Source organism: Molossus molossus, unplaced genomic scaffold (assembly GCF_014108415.1).
Source record: "Molossus molossus isolate mMolMol1 unplaced genomic scaffold, mMolMol1.p scaffold_m16_p_2, whole genome shotgun sequence".
Lineage (NCBI taxonomy): Eukaryota > Metazoa > Chordata > Mammalia > Chiroptera > Molossidae > Molossus > Molossus molossus.
Genome location: NW_023425355.1, coordinates 342,088 through 369,649, shown reverse-complemented (window position 1 = coordinate 369,649; position 27,562 = coordinate 342,088). Strand labels below are relative to the sequence as shown.

The 27,562-nt window shown below is 39.9% G+C and overlaps 1 protein-coding gene across 3 annotated transcripts in view; it reads right to left on the bottom strand.

The window, feature by feature from the left end:
- Positions 1–20,599, bottom strand: part of NEXMIF (neurite extension and migration factor) — a 65,925-nt gene extending 45,326 nt beyond the window's left edge. Inside the window, exons 1-3 of one of the 3 annotated variants that reach the window (XM_036271580.1) lie at positions 20,509–20,589; positions 17,739–17,826; positions 1,588–1,710 (exon numbers count right to left, since the gene is read on the bottom strand). The gene's annotated coding sequence lies outside the window, so the exon portion shown is untranslated. Of the gene's footprint in view, positions 1–1,587; positions 1,711–17,738; positions 17,827–17,992; positions 18,025–20,508 lie in introns of those variants that run through there. The other 2 variants (XM_036271579.1, XM_036271581.1) reach the window with 2 other exon arrangements.
- Positions 20,600–27,562: the final 6,963 nt, after the last annotated feature.

The following is a 27,562-nucleotide window of genomic DNA, read 5'->3' as shown; positions in this document are numbered from 1 at the left end:
CAGAGGTCAATTTAATGTGTTCAGCAGCATACAATTTCATAAATGCGTCCACTGGAGCATTACATCAGAAACAGCACCATTCCACTTATCGCCAGACAATGCTATTCTTTCAATTTGGCATTATTTATTAATTGCAGCAGAAGCACAATATTTGTACCTATTAAACGTTTTACTTTCCTTTTATATTTTTCTGAGTAAAAGTGGAATGGTACCATTATTGTTAAAACATTCTCAAGGCCAAAAAACCTCCTGAATGTTGTTTATGTCCCTGGCTACAAAGGCGAGTGCTGAGGTGGTACCTCTCTGCCTGCTTTGATTCATATCAAGGGTAATGCGTGTTTGTGTGACTCTGTGTGTGTGTGTCACACAGGAGGGGCAGTGAGTGGAACAAGAGTTTTAAGAAAGGAGGGGGGCTGGAAGAAAAAACAACTTTGAATGAATTGAAGCTACATAATAAAATGATTCTGAAATTTAATTATAAAAATGGCTGTGTGTTTTCTCTCACCTCCTCCTCGCTCCCTTTTCTTCCTCCCACCCTCCCCCAAACCACTGAAGAAAATGAGACTGTCAGATTGAAGCCACACACCCACTCTGGGTCTGTTCGCAAAGGGATTTTTCCTCCCCGTACTTTGCGGCAATGGCAGAATGGATGCTGTCAGGCTTTTCCCTTCCCCTTGTGCTGCTCTCCAGGCTTCCTGTGGCTACATCTCTCACCATCTCTTGTACTTTCACACTTGCCGTCCAGTGCTTAGTCACTGTCCCTCTGACAAGTGGCCTGAAAGAGTTGGACGTTTAGTTTCCAAGTTTGGAAATGCTTCAGTGTTTCAATGGAAGAAGAGGTTGTCCTTGTGGCTGCAGGTTCCGTTAAGGATTTTGGGAAAAGAGATACAATGTATTTTTCTTATTGAGTTTTTTTTTTTTTTTTTTTTTTCATTTATCTTCAGATAGAGCAGGAGTGAGAGAGGGAGAGAGAGAAACACCGATGTGAGAGAGACACATCAAGTGGCTGCCTCCCACACAACCCAACCGGGGCCGGGGGAAAACTGCAACTGAGGTACATGCCCTTAGCAGGAACCGAACTCAGGTCTCGCTGGACTGCAAGACGACGCTCTAACTTGAGCCAAACCGGCCAGGGCTGAGATAGCTTCTTTACCAACCTCCACTTTCAGAGTAGAGATTTGTATCTATACCCATTTACTCCTCCCCACCCTTTGTCAGCAGCATTGAAAAGTCTAGCTCTTAGTCCCTTTGTTGCCATCCTTCTTCTCTGGGTACCCTCCTCCCTCAGCCCTGAAATTCAGCCCTTCCCATTTGCCAGCCAACCCTCAGACCTCCTCCTTCTAAATAAATTACTTTGTGCATCCCACCCAGGCCAGTAGGTGGCACCACAGACAGCTAGCTGATTCTTTTCAATTGATTCCTTGCAGGCAGCAGCTGGTCTTTGGGTGTGGTAACCATTCATCCTGGGGAGCTGTTATCCGAAATATTCTGTATGCATCACAATTTGTACAAACTGGTTTTAAGATTGAGGAAGTGGTCAGGTACAAAAAGAGAAATATTTCCTAGCTATATTTTTTTTCTCCTCACCTCAGTGCTAGCCCATATGACAAGGTTCTTCCTATCTTCTTGCCTTGGTTGTGAATGGGCAAAAACATCCGCAAAGTGAAAGTTGGTACAGTTTACCAAGTCTCCCAGAGTAGTCTCTGCAACCTACAAAACAGAAGAGTAGGGATTGGCCACTGAGGTGTGTATGTGTTACAAAGCATCACCGTGTACGTTGTTTGAGGATTATACACTGTTTGGGATTACACCTCAGCACCTTTCAATTATTAGAACTTGATAACTGGGGAAAAAACACAAAGTTAGCTGCCTAATACCCACCGCAAGCAAGGACAATTAGAAAACATTCTTTTTGTTCTGTTCACACCTCTATTCCCAAGTTAACCATGTGCCTTCTGGGTTCTTCCTTGACCACCCAATTGATATCTACTAGCAACACAAAAAGATTTTTATGTTTTAGCAACATTTCATAAATGTTTGCATTTCAGACTTAACTTTTGTATTTCATTTTATATCAGGACGCTCAATTCAGCCCACATGCAAATGTACAGGCAATTCTGATTAAGGTTGAAGGTCTGAGAAATAAATATTAGCCTACACAGTCAAAGTTTAAACAAAATGTAAATGTTACCGGAGGAAGAATCAGCAGAGCCCAGTTCAATCTAACTACGAGTCTTTCATTTTCTGGATATACTACTACCTGCCCTACCTGCCTCACAAAGGCTTAGAAGGGTCAAAGAAATAAGTTCCGAAATGGCTTTGAAAAACATTAAGTCTGCACAAAGCAGAAGCATATTTCCTCTAGGGGGCTTCATTCCTATTGTTTCCAGATGTGGAATACTTATTAAAAATTTTAATAGCTATTTATTTACTTTTATTTTTTCCAACACCAGCCCCTCCCCAGCAACTACCACATTATTGTCTACCCCCCTCAACAGCTCTCTATTTTTTCAAGAAGAAAGTTAACTAGGAGAGACAGGAGTTAATAGATTCAATACGTGAGGTACTGGTGGGAAATGTTTGGTCAGGAGAAGACCAGAGTGGGTAACAATGGCTGTTTTAAAATATCTGAAGGACTGTCACACACAAGAGAGATTACATTGTTGTTTTTTGTGATAGAAGGCAGAACAAAACTCAACTGGCTCAAAAGAAATAAAAAAATTAACGCACAATGATGGAAGGGACACAGGAGACAACTGAAAAAGCTCCCAGTGGCCAAAGCTGGGGAAAAAATCTGAGTAACAAAATAACGTAGTATTGAACTATACCCAAAGTTTAAAATAAGTATCCATGAGCCCATACTGATATAAACAAACGATTAAATAAGTAGGGGAGAATAGACACATCTCCAGTGCACGAGAATTCCAAATAATTTATGTAGATTCTCCAAAGATTACATTACAGAAGTGGGGAAACACAGGAGCTTTACCCTGGAGAAGCCTGACAAACTTACCGCAGACGTGGTCAGCATCAACACTGATGTCAGGATGCTATTTTGGCGCTTTACCTCTGTGGTCTTTCTCCATAAAACTTTTAAATCCAGTCTAATCATGATAAAAGCATCAGACAAATCCCAATTGCGGGCCACTCTACAGAATACCTGACCAGTAATTCCAAAAACTATCACGGGAAGTCTCAGAAACTGTCACAGTCAAGAGAAGCTAAGGAAACATGATGACGAAATGTAATGTGGTATATTGGATGGGATCCCGGAACAGATAAAGAACATTAGGGGAATACGTAGGGAATATGAATACAGCCTATTGTTAATAACAATATATTAATTTTGGTTTGTTAATTCTGACAAAAGCACCATAGTAATGGAAGATATTAGTTATTGGAGCCCTGGCCAGTTTGGCTCAGCGGTTAGAGCGCTGGCCCGCGGACCAGAGAGTCCCGGGTTCGGTTCCCGCTAAGGGTACATACCTGGGTTGCAGTTCATCCCCGGCCCCAGTTGGCGTTGTATAGGTGGCAACCAGTCGATGTGTGTCTCTCACATCAATGTTTCTCTCTCTCTTTCTTCCTCTCTCCCTCCTGCTCTATCTGAAGATAAATGCAAAAATATTCTCGGGTGAGGATAAAAAAAATAATAATAATAATTGGAGAAGCTGGCTGTGAGGTATATGGGAACTCTCTATACTATCATCACAATAATTATGTAGATATGAAACTGTTCTGAACTAAAAGATTGGTCAAGAAAACACAAAAAGCTACAAGAAAACATATTTCAGCTCAGTTTCAGGATAGGTTTTCTGAAAGAAATAAAAGGCATCCAAATTGGAAAGTAAGAAGTAAATGTATCTCTGTTTATAGGTGAATTGATCTTATACAACAGAAAACCCTAAATATTACACAAAAAACTTTTAGAACTAACAAAAATCAGGACATAAAAATCAATATACAAAAATCAGTTATGTTTCTATACACTAACAATGAACAATCCAAAATGGGTTTTGTAACACATACACACCCCAGGGGCCAGTGCCTACTTTTCTATTTTGTAGGTTGCAGAGACTACTCTATCTGGAAATTGGTAAAGAAATGTCCTTGGGTGAGGATTAACAAGGGAAAAAAGGCAATCAATGGAATGGGAAAAACATTTGCAAATCATATATTTGAAAAGGGATTAATATTCAGAATATATAAAGAACAACCCCCTCCCAACAACCCAATTTAAAAATGAGCAAAGGACTTGAATAGACATTTGTCAAAAGAAGATTAAAAATGGCCAATAAACATATGAAAAGATCTCCAACATCATTAATCGTTAAGAAATTGCACATTAAAACCACAATGAGATACCACCTGACAAACATTAGAATGCCTATTATTAAAAAAAGAAAAGAAAAGATTTGTTGGCAAGGATGTAGAACCTTGTGCACTGTTAGTGGGAATGTAAAATGGTGCTGCCACTATAGAAAACAGTATGGCAGTTCCTCAAAAAATTAAAAATAAAATTATGGTATAATCTAGTAATGCCACTTCTGGATCTATCCCCAAAAGAATTGAAAGCAAGATTTTGAAACAATATTTGTTCATAGCAGCGTTATTCACAACAGCCAAAAGGTGGTAGCAAGCAAGGTGCCTCCATCAACAGATGAACAGATACACAAAATGTGATCTATACATATAAAGGAAGGAAATACTGACACATGCTACAACCTGAATGTACCTTGAGGACTTGATGCTAAGTGAAATAAGCCAGTTACAAAAGGACAAAAAAATATTGTGTGATTCAACTTATATGAGAAACCTAGCATAGTCAGATTCATAGACACAGAAAATAGAATGGTGTGTGGCCGTGGCTGGGGAGTGGGGTAAATGGGGAGTTATTTGTTTAATGGGTACAGATGTTTTTGTTTTTTTTTAATTTATTGTTAACACTACTACAGATGTCTCCTATTTCCTTCCCTTTACCCACCTCCCCCACCCACTGCCCCCATCTCTGGCCATCACCACACTGTTGTCTGTGTCCATGGGCTAAGCATATATGCTCTTTGGCTAATCCCTTCACCTTCTTTCATGCATCCCCCTCACCCCTCTCCCCTCTGACAGCTGTCAGTCTGTTCCATGTGTGCATACCTCTGGCTCTGTTTTTGTTCATCAGTTTATTTTGTTCATTAGATTCCACATATAAGTGAGATCATGTGGTACTTGTCTTTCTCTGTCTGGCTTATTTTGCTTAGCATAATGCTCTCCAGGTCCATCATGCTGTCCCAAAGGGTAACAGTTCCTTAATTTTTACAGCCATGTAGTATTCCTTTGTGTAAATGTTCCACAGCTTTTTAAAATTTTTTATTTTACTGATGAGAGTATTACAGATGTCTCCCATGTTCTTTCCTTTGCCCCCCTCTACCCATCTCCTGCCCCACCCAGGCCTTCACCTGTCTATTGTCTGTGTCCATGAGCTATGCATATATGCATATATAAATTATTTGATTAATCTCTTCCTGCCCTCCCTCCCACCTTCCCTCTGAGATCTCTCTGTCTGTTCAATACTTCCATGCCTATGGTCCTGTTTTGTTTGTCAGTTTATATCTGTTCATTACATTCCATATACTAGTGAGATCACTGGATATTTGTCCTGCTCTCACTGGCTCATTTCACTTAGCATAATACTCTCCAGGTCCATCTATGCTGTCTCAAAGGGTAAGACTTCCTTCTTTTTTAAGCTGAGTAGTATTCCATTGTGTAAATGTACCACAGCTTTTTTTTTTCTTTATTGATTTTACAGAGAGAGGAAGGGAGAGGGAGAGAGAAGTAGAAACATCGAGGAGAAAGAACATCAATTGGCCGCCTCCTGCATGCCCCCCACTGGGGATCAGGCCCACAACCTGGCATGTGCCCTGACTGGGAATCGAACACATGAACTCTTGGTGCAGGGGTCCACGCTCAACCACTGAGCCACACTGGCCTGGCTTTCCATTGATTTTTAGAGAGTGAAAAGAAGTAGGGAGGGAAAGAAAGAGAGGGAGAGAAATGTGAAAAAGATACATCAACTGGTTGTCTCCCACACGCACCCTGACTGGAGCCAGGGGTCAAACCTGCAACCCAGGTACCTGCCCTTGACTGGGAATGGAACCCATGACCCTTTGGTGCACAGGCCAACGCTCTAACCACTGACCTACACCAGCCAGGGCCATTTTTAATTTTTTCAGGAAACTCTATACTGTTTTCCACAGTGGCTGCACCAGTCTGCATTCCCACCAACAGTGTACAAAGGTTCCCTTTTCTCCACACCCTCACCAGCACTTGTTTGCAAGAAGAAAATAATTCTGAAGCTAGATGCTAGTGATGTTGTACACCAACGTGAATTACTTAATTCCACAGAACCTTACACTTAAAAATGTTTAAGATGGCAAATTTTATGTCATGTGTATTTTATCACAATTCAAAAGAATAAAAAAAAAAAAAATGAAGAGCATGGGCATTCTGACATGACTCCTTTGGAGGACATTGCCTGTAAATGGATGTATATATATGCAAGGTAATCTAGAAAAGGTGATTATTATATCACATAAAAATGGTTTGGATGATCTCTTAGTTATTTCCAGGAGACAGAGAATATTTGTGACTAAGATGTCGATGTGAGATTCATTGGGTAAACATAAAAACACCTAGGATGGTAATGCTTCTTAATAGTGTGGTTGCTGGTTTACCTAGTTTCATTATACACCTTTCAGTCCCAGAGAATCCTGCTGAACAAAGTACTATACATGCAACTTACAACCCCCAGAGACATGCACTATCTTTTTCTATTTATCATCAGATAGAGTGTGAGGGAGAGAGAGAGAGAGAAACATTGAATGGCTGCCTCCAGCACAACCTAACCAGGGCTGGGGACAAACCGAAACCGAGGTACGTGCCCTTCACTAGAATTAAACCGAGGACTCATTGGTCTGCGGGCCAACGCTCTAACCACTGAGACACACCGGCCAGGGTGACATGCAATATTTTATACTTTGCCCTAGAAATACTCCTATGCACACATTTCTCCCCTAACAAAACACAGTTTCCCTAAAATAGGGTCTATTTTACTCACCTACCACTCCATTATTACTCCTATCACCTCCCTCCTTCCTGCTAGAGTATCTTACACTTACTAGGTAGTGTTTAGGTATATTGTTTCTATGAATGACTTTAAGCTTTGGATAAATGGAATGAGAGAGCTCCTTTAATATCCCTCAGAAATTGAGGGCTTGTGTCAAATCTCAAGGGACTTCCAACCCACCCTTTATGCCTTTAATTATGTTGAAGTCTCTCTGCCTGACCTTAGAACTGGTTCATAGTTCTTCTCTTGCTCTAGGACTGGAACTTACACAACTGGCTCTTCTCGTTCTCAGGCCTTTGGATTCAGACTAGAACTACACCACCAGCTGTCTTGGGTTTTCAGCTTTCAGAGAACATTTCATGAGACTTCTCAGTCTTCATAACCACCTCCGCCAATTGCATCTCTTTTTGCCTATCTATCTATCTATATATCTATCTATCATCTATCTATCTATCATCAATTATCTATCTATCTAGCTAGCTAGCTATATCAGCAGTTCTCAACCAGTGGGTTGTTTGGGGGTCGAATGACCCATTTCACAGGGGTCGCCTAAGACCATCAGAAAACACATATTTCCGACAGTCTTAGGAACCCAGACACCGCTCCTCTATCCGTCTCCAGGTGGGTCCGCCCACATGCAGATATGCCCACATACAACATGAGGAGCTGTATTCAAGGGTCGCGGCATTAGGAAGGTTGAGAACGACTGCTCTATACCATCTCCTATTGATTCTGTTTCTTTGGAGAATCCTCACTAATACAGATTTTGACGACGTGGAATCTAATGAACAAAATAAACTGACAAACAAAATAGAACCAGAGGCATGGATACATAGAACAGGCTAACAGCCATCCAAGGGGGGGGGGGGATGGACGAAAGAAGGTAAAGTGATTAGCCAAAGAACATACAGTATATGTATAACCCATGGTGGTGAGGGCCAGGGGTGGGGATGCAGGGACTGGGTAAAGATGGGCAAAGACGAGGAAATGGGAGACATCTGTAATAGTGTCAACAACAAATAAAGCTATGGTACATATATACAATAAATATTACTTGATCTTAAAAAAAATTAAATCTTACCATTTGTGACAGCTGGGATGGACCTAGAGGTATTATGCTAAATGAAATAAGTCAGTCAGAGAAAGACGAATATCAGATAAAAAAGGAAACAAACAAAACTAAAATAGATTCATAGGTACAGAGAACAGACTGATTGTTGCTGGAGGGCAGGGATGTTAGGGGTATGGGTGAAAACAGGTATTCAGAACTACAAATTGGTAGTTACAAAATAGTCACATGGATATGAAGTACAGCACAGGGAATTTGGACAATAATATTGTAATTACTATGTATGGATACTTGAAATATCAAGGGGACCACTTTGTAAAGTATATGATTGTCTAACCACTATGCAGCACACTTCAAACTAATACAAAATAATTTTGAATGTCAACTGTAATTGAAAAATTAAAGAAAATAAAATATTTTGGCTAGAGAGAGAGTTCTTTTTAGAAGTATGGTGAGCTTTAGAGGGCTTTTCAAGGCCCAAGACCAAGAATAACAGTGCTCTTTTTTTTTTAATTGTATTTTTTTAAATGTCAGCATTGTGCTTTGCTGTGTGCCTTGAGCAAGTAGCTTAATATCTTGGTGCTTTGTTGTTTCAAACATGTTGAACTGTTTAGAATAATAAGCTATCACAGTTCCGTCCCAGGTCTTGATAGTAAAATCCACTTTGCATGTATTACAATTAACTCAACCAATACTGTACTCAATAATTCTAATAATGTATGTGTGAATGTATAAGTGGTGTGGCGCTCTCTCTCTCTCTCTCTCTCTCTCTCATAGAAATGCTGAAGTTTGTAAGACTGCCCTTCTTTTTGTGCTCTAGCTCTGAACAATTGAATATGGCACCCCACCAACTGGGGAAAACAATCACTGTCCTTTCCTCAGGGTCAGTTTCTATAAGCCGGGCATCCCTAGAATTGGCTCCCTGTGAGCCTCAAGGGAGCTTCCACACCCTTGGTTTGGAGGTGGAGGAGTCTACCAGGGCATCCCTTGGACACACACCAAGTCATTTCAGTGCACACTTTACCTCTTCTGAGTGATAACTTCAGGAGCAGAAATCCAGGAAATGCCAATCTGGGTTTTGTTTTTTTAGAAAAACAAGATCTGATAAAATTTTCTGGAGAATATATTATGGCCCTGAAGTCCTTGCCTGTGTGATATCAATGTCTGTGGACCTTGACAAGGAAGGTATCTACTAAGAGCTCCTGGTGGTTGACTGGGCTCAAATTGAAAAGCAGAGCCTAAAAGCCATTTCTAAGCAAGAGGCTCTCACATGAACTACACTGAACTGCCTGCCTGCATTTTGTTCCTGCATCTGAGCCAGTCCTTATAGAGTTTCTGGAATAATGTTTCAACCACTAGGACTAGGCTTTCCTTGTCCAATTGGAGCTGCACATCAGCATATTTAATGACCAATCAGAGTGGTTCCATTGTAACCAATCAGGACAAAGAATGGGGACTTCTATCTATATTATAAGTCATCTCTCTGACTTGGAGAGTACACCCTCACCAAAGACTGAAGGCTGCATTTCCCCAGAAGAGGGCTCAGTCAATGAAAGTGGAGCTGACCTACCCAGGGCAGAATGGAAAAGACCAGCACAGGGCAAAGCAGAGCAGAGCAGAGCAGAACTGTATAGCTGGAGAGGAGCCTCACCCCAGGGCTGCTTCGCCCAGGGCCACCTCACCCCTGGGCCTCCTCACAGCCTTGCTGCTTCACAGTTGCATTGTAACACAATTAAACTGTTCCACAGTCGTACTGTTCTCATAGCTGTGCTGTATCACAATTGAGCTGTTTTACTGAATAAAGTTTTCTTCTTCAAATTGGGGATTCCTGTTGGCATTGAATTGGTGCCAACAACCACTGCGTGGAAGTCCATGGTGCCCAATGTGCAGTGTTGAAGCAACCACCTGATCTCCTGACCCTCTTGAAACCAATGCATCTTGAAAGCAATGTATTTTCCACCTGCAGGAGCCCTTGTGCTCAAGTTGTCTTCCGAGTGGCACCTGAGGACCTTGGGTAAGTCCTCTCAGATTCAAGATCTCACATGCTTGCTAGTAAAGTCTCAGATATTTTATTCAGTTTAGGTAGTGGACTCCTACATATGATTCGGGTTTGGTGTCTACAAGGGGTATCCCTCAGTCTTGTGTGTATCCTCCAAGGAGGGCTTTCCTCCATCACGTTTGATACTGGGGAGGGTATCCTCTAGGTTGGGACTAGGCCTTGTCCATGAAGTTTGTGAGGATACTAACACTAACGGACACTCTAAATTTTCACATGCTAATCAGTCACCATCTGGGACATTAGCTGATTACATATACCAAAATTATGATCCAGAGAATTGCAATTGGCTAGGCCTCTGGACAAAAATCACCAGAGATGATCTCGAGCTTTGTTGGCCAAGATGGTGTTCCTTTGAAACCCCAAAGCTTATTTGCACGCTCAATTAGAACAAAGAAAATATGGTACCTCCCAGAAACAGTGGGAAGCCTTTTTTTAATTGGTAACTTGAGAACTCTAATTACAGTCAAGAGGCTACTATTGCCTCCCTTAGGAAAAAATAATTCTAAATTGGGTAAATGCCTTGATAAATTAAAAAGGAAACCGGCACTCATGAAACTGGAACAAAAGAGGGATCATTGGAAAACTTTCCCACTGACCCCTGCACTTGTGACTATAAAACCAGGCTGACTGAAAATCCTCAGAACATCTCACTCACCAGCCCACCTTGCCTGCCACCCCGCCTGCCCTCTGCACCTTTCCTTTCCCTCCCCCACCCTCTTTGTCTCCAGATGGGCAGCAGCCATCTGATGCTTAGGCCTCACTTTTGTAGCCATTTTTCAATCTTTTCCCCAGGAACATCTGCCACTTTGAAAACTCAGGCCTTTTGAGGCCAGTTTCTTTATTTTTCTGAGCTTTCCAATTTTGTGAACACTTGCTTTCTATTTATTTTGTGTGTGTGTTTGTTGATAATCCTACCTTAAGAAGAAGCTTTAAAGGAGAAGATCTCAAACCTCTCAGAAACAAGAAAATGCATTCTTTCATTTTTTTCATTGAAAAAATTTTTTTATTTTTCAGTTACGTTTGACATTCAATATTATTTTACATGAGTTTCAGGTGTACATCAAGAGGTTAGACATTTATGTAATTTACAAAGTAGCATTCTTTGATTTTAAAAAGAGCTTTAAAGGAATTCTTACAGCATGCAAAAACTTTAGCCATCTGAACAAAACCTCAACTTACTTCATTTGCCAGAAAACATATTGGGATCCATCCTTTTTCTCTGGAGTTTTTTTATTGTGTTGTCTGTGTGTTTACGTATGTCTATGTATGTATATTATAAATATGGTATGTTTCTACCACTAGATAGTATTGCCAAAAATTAACTTGTAAATTCAAAGTTAGATTGTAAAAGGGCCCCATTTAATTGGCTTAAAACAAATGAGTGCTCATAAAAATTGGAAAAACAACAGAAACTAACGCAATTGCACTTTTCAAGTGCACATGATCTAGGATCAATCTTTAGTAAATGAAAATTAGCTAAGGATGTTAATTTAATTAAAGTCATGCAGTTGTCCACTTCTCTCTAGCTTTAGAGCTAGCAAACCATATGGGAAACCAGGGTACTAAGTTTGGAGACCTTAGTGTGTTATTTTACAAGACTAAAAGGGCAAAGTTTCCTCAGATTAAGATCCAGACACTTGTTACAAAGCATAATTAGGGTGTTATGGTGATTGAAAATGATTGCATATAAAGAATAAGATGTGTGCTCTGGCCGGTTTGGCTCAGTGGTTAGAGCACCGGCCCGCGGACCAGACAGTCCCAGGTTCAGTTCCCGCTAAGGGCACGTACCTTGGTTGCAGTTTGTCCCCGGCCCTGGTTGGGGTTGTGCAGGTGGCAACCAGTCTATGTGTCTCTCTCACATCGATGTTTCTCTCTCTCTCTTCCTCCCTCTCTCCACTGCTCTATCTGAAGATAAATGCAAAAATGTCCTTGGGTAAGAATAAAAAATTAAAAAAAGAGTAAGATGTGTGTTGGGTAAAAGAAGTCATGAGGAATCAAAATAAATGTTTATTGAGGGTAAAAAGTAATTTTGTCCTAAAGTAAAGTGACTGTCCTATAATAAGAAAGATAAAAAGATAGGACAAAAGCTGAAAGTTGCAGAAGGTTCATAAAAGTTGTAGAAAGTTTATGGAGAAAGAATATTGGAAAAAAATCAATCTTATGTATGGTGAAACCTAGATTGGAACAGATTCATTTAAGTGAATTTCAAAAGTACTGATACAGAATAAGAATTTGGGTTTCTTTCTCTGTTAAAAGAACAAAAGTTGACAATCACCATTCTAACAAGTGTATCTCACTGTAGTTTTTATTTGGATTTCCCTAATAGCTAGTGAAGCTGAACATACAGATCCTGTATCATAGAAATGTACACTTGAAACCTATATGACCCTATTAACCAATGTCAGCCCAATAAATTTAAGTTAAAAAAAGGAAAAAGAGAGAAAAAAAAGTTTCCCTAAACTATTGGTATGCTCTTAAACAGCTAAATTTTACTTCTAACTATTTGACTTTCTATAATTGCTTGTAAAGCTTTAAGTGGACAATCAAATGTATAGCTAAAATAAGACAATTTCTCTTTACAAAAGGGGGAAATTAAACTAATTAGGCATATTTGATCTTTAAAAAGTGAATTTAAATCCAATTATCCCCTTAAAATATAAATGTATTAATAATGATTTATATGTATTCTCATTAGGTAGAAGCATTCCCACATCAAAGGGCTATAACCACAGCAGTTACTAAAATACTTGTAGGAAGTATTTTTCCTCCTTGGAAAATCCCCACAGAGTCTCACAGAGACTGGGAAGCCCATTTTATTACACAAATTTTACACTAGATATGCAAAATTTAACTGATATTTCAGCATTTCCATTGCACTTACCATCCAGTCCTCCAATTTTATAGAACAAATGAAAAAAATAGTTAGAATTCAATTGGTAAAACTTGTTGAATCTTTATTTTGTTATGTGCCCCCAGCGGGAACTGAACCCGGGACTCTGGTCCACAGGCCGACGACGCTCCAACCGCTGAGCCAAACCGACCAGGGCTTGTTGAATCTTTTAACCTGCTTTGTCCTAAAACCGTTCCCATGCTATTACTTAAGATCTATTCAATATGGTAAACATCATTGTCCCATTTTAAAAATCATTACTGAAGAACCTTTAAAACTAGATCAGGGAATGTATGAATATTTCTTATTAAAAAGACCTTCTAACTTATTGCAAAGAACTTATAAAGGCGATGAAGACACCAAACCTGGATATATGGTCCATCAAAACAGACAGCTCCACAAGGACTCCCTTCAGCCTCACTGAAAGGGACCATTGTTAACTTATCCCTGACTTGAAAAGTTAAAAGGAATACATGTTTCTCATTTAAGAAGGCTCACACACTTGCATTTCATTCACCTGATTGAACACCCCAGCCTATAGACCTCAAATTTAAGTTACCCAGAACTGACAAATACTCAAACAGCAGATGGCACTGGAAGCAGATGACTTTTCCCAGGATCCAAAACTGGGCCAGTGAAGTTAATTCATGCTATATATAATCCTTATGTTTATTTCATAGTCGTAATTTTCCTGGGACATAAATGATCTTACTTCTTTCATGATAAGCTGGTTACCTTGCCTATGTTTTAGGTTGTATGTTTTATATAATTTAACCCTCAACTATACAGTACTTCCTAATTTTTATTGATTCAACAATTGTAAATGGGGAACTTTAGCATAAAAGTATTATGATACAATGATTTCAAACCTTAGCCTCCTCCTGGAACCTATCTGGATGCTGAATTGCCATGCAATGCTTGCCTCTACCTCTGGTAAAACTAATGAGCCCAGGTTATTTCTGTTACCAATTTCTCAACTACACCGTTGATTTCACCAGAGTTTCCCCCTTGTAAAACTTATTGGGTTAAATTTCAAAAGGGAGTTCCACCTTTCCCCTGTGCCTACCTAAACCCACCTTATGCATCTGCCACACTCGCCCCAGGTGAAACCCAACCATCGCCCACAGGTGAATTAGTCACTAGCCAGCCCTTATCACATCACTACCCACATCTTAAATACCTTACATCCATTGCACGTATTTCAATGCTGACTGCTGTGGGACTACCATTTCTTTGTAAGGCCTTTGTGAGTGGAAATAGCCCACACTGTCAGAAACCTAAATGTTCACCCCATCCTATTCAAACATACGGAAAGAACTTCTACAGGATGTTCAAGCCAGACTGAGTTCTGGTTGGGAAAGGTTCTCACCTCCCTTCATGTAAAGGAATCCATAAATAAGCAGACTCTTGCAGGCTCTGTTTGTGCCCCCACAGGTTATATTTTTGTCTGTGCATACAAAAATCTGCCTTGGGCGTTTGATTGTCTAGATATTTGGAGGCTGACTGGGCAATACCTTTTGGGTCACTTGACATCCACTTTTGGTATCCTCAAACTAACAGCCACTCCTCCAAGTTCTCATCAGAGGAAAAAGGGGGGTTTATCAATAGTAGATTACTACCCTGATGAGGATCCCTGTTTATGAAGATAACTAGAGTGGCCTCTCTGTGTAATGTGACTTGCCAGCGGTTTTTCAGGAGAGGAGGGTAATTGCTTTCTCAGATTGTATTGTCATGGGGTGGCCTTGGTACCGCTCAGTTAGATATAATGTGAAACCTAGCTGGAAGCTTCAATCAAATTGATCACACAACCACCAGAGCCATTTGAGCCTAACAAACATCTTTGGACTCCTGAGGATTGAGTAACCTATGACTACAGAGTCATCCTTGATTATGTGCTCACAGCCCAAGGAGGAGTTTGTGCCATAGCCAATACCTCCTGCTGTACTGGATAAATACTTCCTCCCAGGTAGAATCAGATACAACCAAACTCCTTAACCTTGCCAATCCCATAAGGGGCATTCCAGTTTTGCTTCTAGTGTCAAAGGCTGGTCAGCATTTACATTTTGTGACATTTTCACGTGGCTGCAAACTGGAGTCAGAAGTATTTTAAGGTCTGGGTTATAATTTGTTTTGCTTATTGTTGTTCTAATTTGTTCAATATATTTGTCAAGGTATTGATATTCTGTATAACCAAATGTTTAAAACCTACTACAAAAAGTCAAGTAATGGTTACATGAAGAATAGAAATGATCCATCAAACCACTGTATCCCTCCATGTTTATAATTCATGATGGTTGGAAACTTTACTACTGATGCCCAATACCTTTTCTCAACCACCCCCAATTTCTCTTATAAACTAAGTGCCTTTGTTGTTCTTTAACCTTTTCCAAATTGTTTTGGCTGTTTTTTTTTTTTTTTTTTTTTATCCTCACCCGAGGATATTTTTCCATTTTTTGTACAGATAGAGTGGGAGGGAGAGAGAGGAAGGGAGAGAGAGTGAGAAACATCGACGTGAAGGGACACATCGAGTGGCTGCCACCCGCACGACCAACCAGGGCCGGGGACAAACTGCAACCGAAGTACGTGCCCTTAGCGGGAACCGAACCTGGGTCTCTCCGGACCGCAGGCCGACGCTCTAACCGCTGAGCCAAACCGGCCAGGGCTGTTTTGGCTGTTTTTTTAAGACAATGAATTTTTTTTAGTTTGGCAAGTGCCTGAGAGACCTCTTATAAGCAAGTTACTCTAGTTACCCTATTGGCAACTTTCCTGCACAGGAGTCCCATCGAGAGACTAGATGGAACTGGAGCACATAGCTAAGCTACTCTGGCAGCAACACAAGACAAACTGACCTGATCCATCATCAATGCTGTCTGTCAACAGGTTTTGATTGAAAGGGGGAAAGTGGACTCTGAGAAAGAAAATACCTACTAAGAAGGGCTCCTGGTCGCCAACTGGGCTCAAATTTAAAAGCCAAGCCTAGCAATCATTTCTAAACAGTGGCCTCTCACACAAACTGCACTCCAGGGAGAAGCCTCACTGAACCGCTTGCCTCTCACACTGAACTGCCTGCCTGCACTATATTCTTGCAATCTGAGCCAGCCTTTAGAAAGAAGTTCCTGGAATTGTATTTCTACTAACAGGTCTGAGGCTTCCCTTGTCCAATCAGAGCTGTGCAGCTATATCTTCATCAGCATCTTCACCAACCAACCAGAAGGGCTCCATTCTGGTCTATCAGGACAGTGCCTTTTGGACCAATCAAACCGTGAGGATTTGGGGTCCTCATTTGCATAAAGATGAACCAATCAGGAACCAGGGACAGGGACTTCTATATAAGTCAGCTCCCCTCTGGCTTGAAGAGTGCACGTTCCCTTTCCACTAAAGGATAAAGACTGGTTTCCCTAGCTGGAGTTGAAACACCAAAGATGTCTCAGCAGAGCAGAGCAAACTGGCACAGGACAGAATGGAGCAAACTGGTGCAAAGCAGAGCAGAGCAGAGCAAAGCAGGCAGAGAAGATCAGAGCTGTGTAGCCTGAGAGAGGCCTCATCCCAGGGCTGCCTCGCCCCAGGGCCTCCTTATAGCTAAGCTGTTTCACAGCCATACTGCTCCATAATTGAGCTGTAACACAATTGAACAGTTTGCACTGAATAAATTTCCTTCTTCGCTGCACCCCAAATTGGTGATTCCTGTTGGCACTGAATTGGCACTAACGACCATTAGTGGACATGGCTAAATAGCCAAATTGTGCTTTAAAAATTATTCATTGGGAAGATTTCCATGTACAAATCTGCTTTTTGGAAACTGCACTATAACATTATAATGTTAAGTGGGTAAAAGCAAAATAAAGTATAACTATAGAAACAAATGTACAGGGAAATACTAAAATAAGCAGTCCTTGATTTCTTTATTTTTTAACTTTTCTGTATTTGCCACAATTGTTTAAAATGGACAATTCTTATAATGAAAATTGCAGTTTTAAGTTTTTTTTCCCTTTAATTTTTATTTTTTACCATGGAAAGGTTTCACATACAGAACAGGGAGACAAGACTTTGGAGTACGATATTAAATGGACATATGCCCTTGCTAAGTCATTTTCTTCCTCTGGGCCTGTTACTCCTTCACAAAATGTAGGAGACTAACAAAGAGGTATAATTCAATGTTTTATAGCCAAATAACTGGCCAGGCTGAGCTGTGTTGAACCTTTTCAAATTGAAGTCAATAGTAGGAGTTTGAGCTGTTTGGTCCTAAGAGCTATCAATTGGTGCATTTTCAATTTACCTGTACATGATTATATATTATTTTATCATAAAAATATCATGAAAAAGTAATGTATATGTTATTGGCTCTAGGGCACAGTTAGAGTGGAAAAGGGAAATGTAAAAGGGAAAAATAGAATACATCCTCAAACAAGATGTTGAATGAAAGAAAAAAAACTAGTTGCAGAATGACATATACATTAGGATATTACCTATGTAAATTAATAAAAAAACAGATAATTATATATAATTATATTTATATATATAATTTTATATATATAATTCTAAATAGAACTATATATACACACACATACATGTATGTAAAAGTATAAAAATGAAATGGAAGAATACATACCAAATTAATCTTTGTTTCTGAGAATGATTAGAGAGAAGTGAGGGTGAAAATGGGACAGAAATTAAATTGTAATGTTTCATTTATACCACTGGAAAAAAAATTTAAAGCAAACTTAATGTTAAAAATGGTAACAGCTGTTATGCAACATGAATAAGTTGTAGAGATCTACTGTACAACATAGTGCCTATAGTTAACAATACTGTATTGTATACCTAAAAATTTGTTAAGTGAATAGGTATGTTAAGTGTACTTACCACAGGAAAAAAAATGTTGCTGCCCTGGCCAGTTTGGTTCAGCGGTTAGAGCGTTGGCCCTGCAGCCCGAGTCCCGGGTTCAGTTCCTGCTAAGGGCAGGAGCTCCGTTGCAGTTTGTCCCAGGCCCTGGTTGGGGTCGTGTGGGTGGCAACCAGTCGATGTGTCTCTCTCTTCTCTTCCTCCCTCTCTCCCTCCCACTCTATCTGAAGACAGATGCAAAAATGTCCTCGAGTGAGGATAAAAAAATGTTTATCAATTCTGAGTAGAGATATAGGTGTGTTTGTTATATTATTGATTCTCATTGCTTTTCAGTATCTTTCTACTTATTCAAAATAAAAACATAAATCATTATAAAAGCAAAATGTTAATTGTTTTCTGTATTTTTAAAATCTGTGAAATGTCCATGGATTTTTTTGATAAAGATAAGTGAATTTAATCTCAAATTAGAAAAATGAAAAAGAGAAAAAAGTAACAGAACAAAAGACAGTGAAAACGACAGTCACTGGGACAAGGTAGACAGAGACCCTGTGAACCGCAGGAACTTCTTGCCCAAAAGCAACAAATTTCTGTTCTAGAGCATAAACCAAAGATTTAACACATAGACCCATCACCTACCATATGTGTTTAGAAGTCTACTCTGTTTCATTGATTTCTTCAGATAGAAACTTCCAATGAGTCTCCTCCAACAGCCTAGCCTTTCAGGGACAAATTTTCCATCTCAGTTTCCAAAGTGCTATTACAACACCACGGATCACCTCTGCCTTTCTGAGTCAAATTCCCACTGGTTTCCAAGAATCATATGAAGGATACAGTTCTCAGAATTTCATCCCTCAGAGTACTCAGCTTACAACATTTCTTAAACTAAATGTCTTACAACAAAAGCTGAACCTGCTGAAGATAAATATTTTCATCCCCCCCAACTGCCTTCCCCTCAAGCTAAATTCCTGTCGAAGTCAGAAATGCCATTTTATCCTAACTGAAGAAATCTCAGTCATCGTGGTTCTTTGCTGCATAGTGATTGACAATTGAATCCATTTGCTTTTATCAACTCATTGTCTCTTGAGTTTCCCCATGGTGCCTTTCAGTAGTCCTTCCCTCTAAGCCCTCCTTGCTTTTTTTGGACACCTCACAATAAGATGTTTTTGAATGGCTCTGTCTACCCTGATTTTCTGCCACACCCAGGCCACAGAACTCTCTGAGCCGATGTAACTGAAGTTCTGACTTCAAATATCACTGTGTAAGGGTAGCAATGACCTTGTATCCAGCCACGCAATATTCCAGGAAAACAGCTGTCGTCAAACAAGATATGGATCCTGGGCAACATCAGGGAAAAGGTTAAAGGTCCTGCTAATCAGTGAGGGGCAGGGGTAGGGTGGGAAGGTGATCAAGCGAGAGTGTTAAACAGAATAGATAAGCATGGGCTTTGTGCGTTGAGAAGCGAGAGTCCCCCTTACATCACTGTTCAAATAGACCACGGACAGGACAATCTAAGGGAAAGGTTCAGCGCTTGACTTGTAAGTATCACTCTCTGATTTACAGTGTGGCTTTGGGCAACTTGCTTTAATGTATCTGAGGCTCAAATCCTCCATATGAAAAATGTTACCACCATGGAAACTGTTACTGTGGGAAAAGACCTCAGAGATGAGCTCTAGACCAAGTTCTCATTTTTGAGTTTGAAAACTCTGAGGCACAGGGAGGGGAAGCAATGTGTACTACGTGGTCTTCAACATTTAGCTTTCCTCAGCCCCTGAGGTTGTTTGTGAGGCCAAATGAAATACAACATAGGGTATTATTGGCAGCCCTAATGCCTATGGTCTCTTAACATAAGTCTGTCTGCTGAATGAAGACAGACCAGTCTGAGTTTTCATTCTGCAGGCCCACTGAACATACAGCTGTCTCCCTAAGCTGCCCATCTCAGCAACAAGCCCACAAAGGAGCACTCTGCCCTATTATCCACTGCGGCCTCTCCTACTCAGGCTATTCCAAATGCTTGAGCCGTCCTTCTACTTAAGGGTCTGGAAACAGCTGGTTTCCCAATATTTTCTTCTGGGCCCATTGTGGCCAATGCTACCTTACACATGTGACACACAGCATTTCAGTGCCATAAGTAGATGACCTATAGCAGGGAGAAATTAATTACAAAGGGCCTCCTAGAGGGTTATTGGGAGATTGGATCAGAGTCATGTGGATCAGAGAAAGGATAAGGGAGTCCAAAAACACAGAGGGCAAAATAAAGAGCAAGCCTAGGAACACACTTCTCTTTTCAGTGCATATTATGCCAAAAAGGCTTTTCATTTAAAAGAGTAATTTGTCTAGTATGTGGCCTGGCTGCCTAGAGCAGGCCTGTGGATTTTACAGTCTAAGAAATTAAATTTTCAGGAAATAAAGGAATCCCATTCCTGGCGTAAGCTGCATCTACTTTAGGCCTCCATTAATGAATGGTATTTAGTCTTGGAAGATACCTGACAGTAGAATAGTGGAGGTGAAAATCAAGAAGGAGAGATTAGTTCACCTACCTGCTTTTCAGCATCTTTCAGTGTTTGGCTAGTAGTGACTTGGCCTTGACTCATGAATCATTGAGGTCAGCAATATCATGACATCAGCACCTTAGACAATAAACAAATGGGTCTTTATCTATACAACAAACAGATGGGTCTTTCCATTTATTCAGGTGCTAAATATATGTATGTGTAGCTACCAAAGCATCATTGAAATGAGGCAAAAACAGTGACTTATAGAATAGGGTGAGTTCAAAGGAAAGGAAGGCTGATTCCAGGTTTTCTACCCAGATCTGTATAGCAGTATCCTAATCTTTCGGCTCCTCTGCTTAACTGGTGACCATTGTCTTTAAAATTAAGTGGTGTATTTGGAGCCTCCTTGAGAGATAAAGTGACAAATTGGGAGATTGTTTGCTCCCACTATATAAATTCCATGTCTCTGAGTAACAAACCAGGGCACATTCACCTGTACCCCAAAAATACACATATGGAAGGATCTAGGTGACTCATGGTTTAGGATTTAACAACCAATACCTTGGCCTTGAGTTATAAAGCTAATCTCTTTCTTTGCAGCCTAACTTCCAAACTGCTTCTTCCTCAGATGAGTATGTGTTTTTGTCTAGTTTTAATTCAAACCACATATATCTGAAACCTCACTGTAGCACTGGCACCATTTCCCTTCCTTTCAGCTCTAGCCAAATGGATATGACTATGTCAGTTATGAAACATCTTAACATGTCAAGGCTACAGCTTTGCAAATACAGGATTTGTTATGGAAAAAAACACACAAAAAACAATGTGACTTATACACCATACATACAACACATTCAATAGGCGATGGGTACATCTCTCCCCTTGTCAAGCAATACAAGTACATAGGCAGCCCACAAAAAGAAGCACATGGAAATGTATACACAAATACAGACAGCCAGTAAGGGAAATTGAAAACAGTGTATTTACACTGAGGATACCCACTAGGAGTCTAAGCAAGGAGAGATTTGAGAAGGCAAGAGTTATGCCAGTGCACAAAGGAGCTATGTAATAAGGTCTACCAATCCTCTGGGCCTTGAACAAAAGTACCAACAAGTCAACATGGAGCTCTTTCAAAAATGTCCCCCACCTGGCTGAGGATCAGGGCATTGGGGCCACCAAGATGCCAAATAAACCCTAGATGCTACAAAGTGAACAAATATCCCTTTCATAAGCTATGCTTTTCTGTTAATATTTCCTCAATCAATAATTGTTTTGGTCACAAAAGTGGAGTTTGTTGCTATGAATAAACCAACTAACTTTTCCCCAATAGGGGCTACATTCCCTTTAACAAAATGGAGTGGTACCAGAATCTGCAGCATGTTACTCTGCCTCTGTTACAAGGGTTGAGGGGAAGAAAATTAGTTAATAGTGTGGTATATATTGTTTATACCAACTGTACTACGTCCATACTGTCCAGCTTACTTCCCTGTGCTCATCTCTCTCTAGTACTCATAGCACCTCATGTTTTGGAACTAAGCCCCAGCCATACACCTCAGATACAATATAGGTCCTAGTCTTATTCTACCTGTGCCATAGTATTTAACCCCAAACTTCAATTCTTATAGGACAAAGCTCCCTTCTGAACCCCCAGTCTTCCAAGAGTGATGAAATGTTCCACGTACATGTTGTACAATATGGCAGCCACTAACCACAGATGGTTATCAAATTCCTGCAATGTGACTGAATTCCAACCCTTAACCCAGTAGTAATGAGAAGCCCTGCCCTTCAAGTGTCCAATAGAAGCTGAATGGGAAACCTGGACCTCTACCTTCACCTGGAAAGTTAGCTGAAATAGGTTTAAATCAAACCTAGAGTCTCTGTAAATATCCAGGTTTCTGTAAAAAAAAAAAAAAAAAAAAATTCACTCATCATACCAAGAATGACAAAGATCTCAAACTGAATGAAAAAAAAAAGTTAAAGCCAAGATGACAGAGATATTAGAATTATCTGACAAAGATTTTAAAGCAGCCATGATAAAAATACTTCAATAAGCAATTACAAACTCTATTGAAGCAAATAAAAAACAGAAAATCTCAGAAAATAAATAGAAAATACATAGAAGAAACAAGTGGAAATTTTAGAAATAAAAAATACAGTAACTTAAATTTTAAAAAATCAACATGCCCACAGCAAGCCGATGAGGAGGGCAGTACAGTGGTCTGGGTGAGAGAGGTCAGGAGCTTGGTGTAGGGCAGGGGTACAGGTAGGGATACAGGACATGGGTAAGGTGAAGCTGACAGGAAGGGGGACAAGTGTGGGGTGAGGGGAGCTGCTGCTTATGTCACAGATTGCAGAGGTAGGGTCAGAGATGGTGAGTTGGGTCTGGGACGTGTTGACTTTGAGATGACATCTAGGTGAAAGTGCCAACCATGCTGATGAAATAATAAAGTACCATCCTTTAAAACATAAACAAATCAACAGATGAGCTCTACAGCAGAATGGAGAGGACTGAGGGAAGAATCTGAACCACAGAGAAAAACAGACTGAAAAAAAATGAACAGGGCTTCAGGGACCAGTGGGACTATAAAAAAGAAAATCTAACTTTTCTGTCACCAGAAGAGGCCTGGCACAATAGTATAAAGAAGGTTTTATAGAAAATGTATTCAAGGAAACAATGGCTGAAATCTGCCCCAAATTGCTAAAAGAAATAAACTTATAGATTCAAGAACCTGAGAGTATTCCAAACCGGACTGACCCTAAGGAAATCCATGCAAAGGTACATCATAGGCAAGCTTCTGAAAACTAAAGACATTAAAAAGAAAGATATGGAAAGCAATAAGAAAGAAATAATGCCTTACTTACAAGGGGTAAAAAGAAACAATTTACATGACAGCAGATTTCTCATCAGAACCTACACAAGTCAGAAAGAAATGATACCTTTTTCCAGCACTGAAAGAAAAGAACTGTCAATTCAGAACCCGATATCCAAAGAAAATATCCTTCAGGAATGAAGAAAAATCAATAAATTTTCAGATGAAAAACTAAGAGAATTTGTTGCTAACAAACCTGCATTCAAAGAATGACTAAAGGAAGTTCTCTAAACAGAAAGAAAATATTAAAGAAGGAAACTTGGAACCTCAGGAAGGAAAAAGGACAACAGAAAGAGTAAAAGTAAGAGTAAATACAATTAATTTTGCTGCTCATGTTGAGTTTTCTCAATTATGTTTGACAGTTGAAGCAAAACTTACACCATTGTCTGATGTAGTTCTAAATATATGTAGAGAAAATATTTAAGACAATGATATTATAAATGAGGGAGGATAAAAATACTTAAGAAGAGGCAAAGATTACCCAAGCAGGTAAAATGTTGATATTAGTAGACTGTGTTAAGTTATGTACAAGCATTCTGGAAAACAGTTTTGAGGTTCCTTAAAAAACTAAACATACACTTACTATATGACCCAACAATCACACTCCTGGACATTTCCCCCAGAAAAATGAAAACTATGTTCATACAAAAACTTGTACACTAAGCTGTACAGTTTTATTTGTAATAGCCAAAAACTAGAGACAACCAAAATGTCATCAAAAGGTAAATGGTTACACAAACTGTGATAGATTCACACCATTTATATAACATTTTTGAAATGATGAAACTATAAATTTAGAAAAAAGATTAGTGATTGCCATGGGCTAGAGATAGTGGGCATGGTGGGGGGGGGGTCAGTGTGACTATAAAGATAATAAAGGACTGGCACAAGAGAGATGGTTATAGTGATGGAATAATACTTGATCTTTGATTATGGCAGTAGTTACACAAATCTACTCATGTGATTAAATGGCATAGAACTAAATGCACCAATTGTTCCAATGTCAAGTTCCTGGTTTTTTGTGTTTTTTTTTTAATCCTCACCCGAGGACATTTTTCCATTTTTTGTACAGATAGAGTGGGAGGGAGAGAGAGGAAGAGAGAGAGAGAGAGAAACATCGACGTGAAAGGGACACATCGAGTGGCTGCCACCCGCACGACCAACCAGGGCCGGGGACAAACTGCAACCAAGGTACACGCCCTTAGCGGGAACCAAACCCGGGTCTCTCTGGGCCGCAGGTCGATGCTCTAACCGCTGAGCCAAACCGGCCAGGGCAAGTTCCTGGTTTTGATCTTATACAATAGTTATGTAAGATGTAACCATTTGGGGAACTAGGTGAAGTGTACATAGAACCTCTCTGTCCTTTCAACTTCCTGTGAATCTATAATGATTTCAAGATTTTAAAAATCAAGTCACTGTGGCAGGCAGAGTAATGGCCCTACAAAAAGTAGTCCACAACCTACTCCTAGAACCTGTGAATATGTTAGGTTTTATGGACCATGAAGAACTAAGGTTACAGATGGAATTAAGTTTGCAAATCAACTAACCTTGAAATGGGGAGATTATCCTGTATTATTCATCCAGGTAGACCCAATGTAATTACAGGAGGTTTTAAGAGAGAAAGAGGGAGCCCTGGCTGGTTTGGCTTAGCAGTTAGAGTGTTGGCCCATGGATCAATGAGTCTCCGGTTTGATTTTAGTCAAGGGCACGACCCTCGGTTGCGGTTTGTCCCTGGCCTTGGTGGGGTCATGTGGTTGGCAGACAGTCGATGTGGCTCTATCACATCAATGTTTCTCTCTGTCTCTCTCTCTCCCTCCCTCTCTCCCACTCTATCTGATAATAAGTAGAAAAACACACTCAGGTGAGGAATAAAAAACAAAGTGGAAGAGGGAGGCAGAAGAGTCAGAGTAAGAAAAGGAGATGGGACAATGTAAGGAATCAATCTACCATTGCTAACTTTGAAAAGGGAAGGAAATGGAGTCTCTCCTATAGCTTCCACAAAAGAATTCAGCCCTGGTCACACCTTGATTTTAATGCAGTGAGACCAATTGAGATTCCTCAACTCTAGAATTATAGGATAATAAATTTATGTTGTACCCTGGCTGGTCTGGCTCAGCGGTTAGAGCATCGGCCCACGGAACAAAGGGTTGCAGGTTCAATTCCAGGTCAAGGGCACATACTTGGGTTGCAGGTTTGATTCCTGGCCCAGGTCGCAGTCATGTGGAAGGCAACCAATCAATGTGTCTCTCACACTAATGTCCCTCTCTCTCTTTCTCTCCCTTGCACTCTATCTAAAACTCAATGGAAAAATATACTTGGGTGAAAAATAAATACATAAATTTATGTTGTTTTAAACCACTAAGCCTTGGTAATTTGTTACATCAGCAATAGAAAACAAATACAACCACCAACTAGGGGTTAAACCACTCAAAGATGGACAACTGGCTTTTTTGCAGAGTACATTCAGTTCATTAATCAAAAGCCAATAACTGTGTACTATAAACACGGTTAATCCTATTTGCAATTCCACATTGCCAATGATAGAAATCTTGCCTCAAAATTGCAGGAAAAGAAACATATCACTCCCTACTAAATGGGACCTGCTAAGCCAATACAGAAATAAGAATAGAAGTATTTGTGCCATGGAGGCTGAAAATATTATCTCAACCTAGCTAGAAATACCTGTTTGCCAAGGAATTTCCTGTTGTGTTAGGAAAACAAGACATCTATAGTTAGTTTCTAAAGGGGAGAATATAGAAATAATAGAAAAATGCATTGAACTAGAAAAATGGTGGGGTAAATTAATATAGATGGTAAAAAGACCCAGCCAGGGAACAAAGCTAATTTCCTATAAGAGAGGAAAATATGTTTTTTTTTTCTGTCCCCAGTATCCCAGTGCTTAGTACATAATAGATGCTCAATAAATGTTTGCTGAGTTGAATTAGAAATGATCAGTAATAGACCCTTCCCATTCAGGATTCTATTAGCCTCCATACTGTGCCATACTCCAAACTGCTAAGACAAGAAGCAAAGAGACAGGCAATAAACATTTATCATGGATAGGAACATCACCTATTCCTACCTCCCAAACTGCAAAGTATACATATGGCATATATTCATGTTTGCAGAGCTTAAGGAACTTTTCCTTTAATAAATGATGCTAGATCTCCGGATGGCTAATACTCCAAAAAGCCTATGAGTCCCATGGTTCCTTATGAAGGTATCTGGACACTGCCTTCCTCTCTGATTTCATCACCATACCTAACAATTAGTGCTGGCAAGAGTTCCCAATTTTTGTCAAGGTCATTTGCTAAGGGAAATATACAGAGATAGGGAAATAGATAAAAGAGAAGACGAGATGGGGGTGGGTGAGCACAAGTGACCTTTTATGGAATATATTTTATATATTAAAAATGAACTTGTGGCCTGGCCAGTTGGCTCAGTGGTTGAGCATTGACCCTGCACCAAGAGGTCACTGGTTCGATTCCTGGTCAGGGCACATGCCCAGGTTGTGGGCCCGATCCCCAGTGGGGGGCATGCAGGAGGCAGCCAATCGATGTTCTCTCTCATTGACGTTTCCATCTCTCTCCCTCTCTCTTCCTCTCTCTCTAAAATCAATTAAAAAAAATTTTTTTTAATAAAAAAATAATGAACTTGTGGAGGGCGAATGCTGAACAGACATTTGTAACCATGTGAAAGTTGACAAGTCAAGGATTTGAGGAAACTAGCCTTGACTTGTTCTTGGTGAGAATAGAAATGTCAAAGTGAGTGCTAAATGATGCTTTTTCATAATTAAAAAAAAAAAATGCCTGTGAAGGCTAATCAGAAAAATGCTTGCAACAGTAGCTGAGAGCTGTAGCCTGTAAGTATACAAATAATGGGCTTTTTTGAGAGAGTCATTTTCATGGCTTCCATTTCAGCAATTCTTGTAACAATTAGGCAAAGGCTACTGTAAAGGTTATTTTTTTTTTTAACTCACAATACATGCTTAAATTTCCTGAAAATCTATGCAAGTGTCATATATGTAAATGTGTACTTTTCTGAAGAGAGTATCCTTGGCATTCATTGAATTTTCATAGGGGTTCATGCCAAAAAAAAAAAAAAAAAAAAAGGTTAGGAACCACTAAAGTAGATGGTGATCGCTCACTTTATCTACTCTCCTACTCAGTAAAGCACATTTTCAGAATGTGTTACAGTTATTTAGTAACTAAAGAGACAGCAGGTCTCTG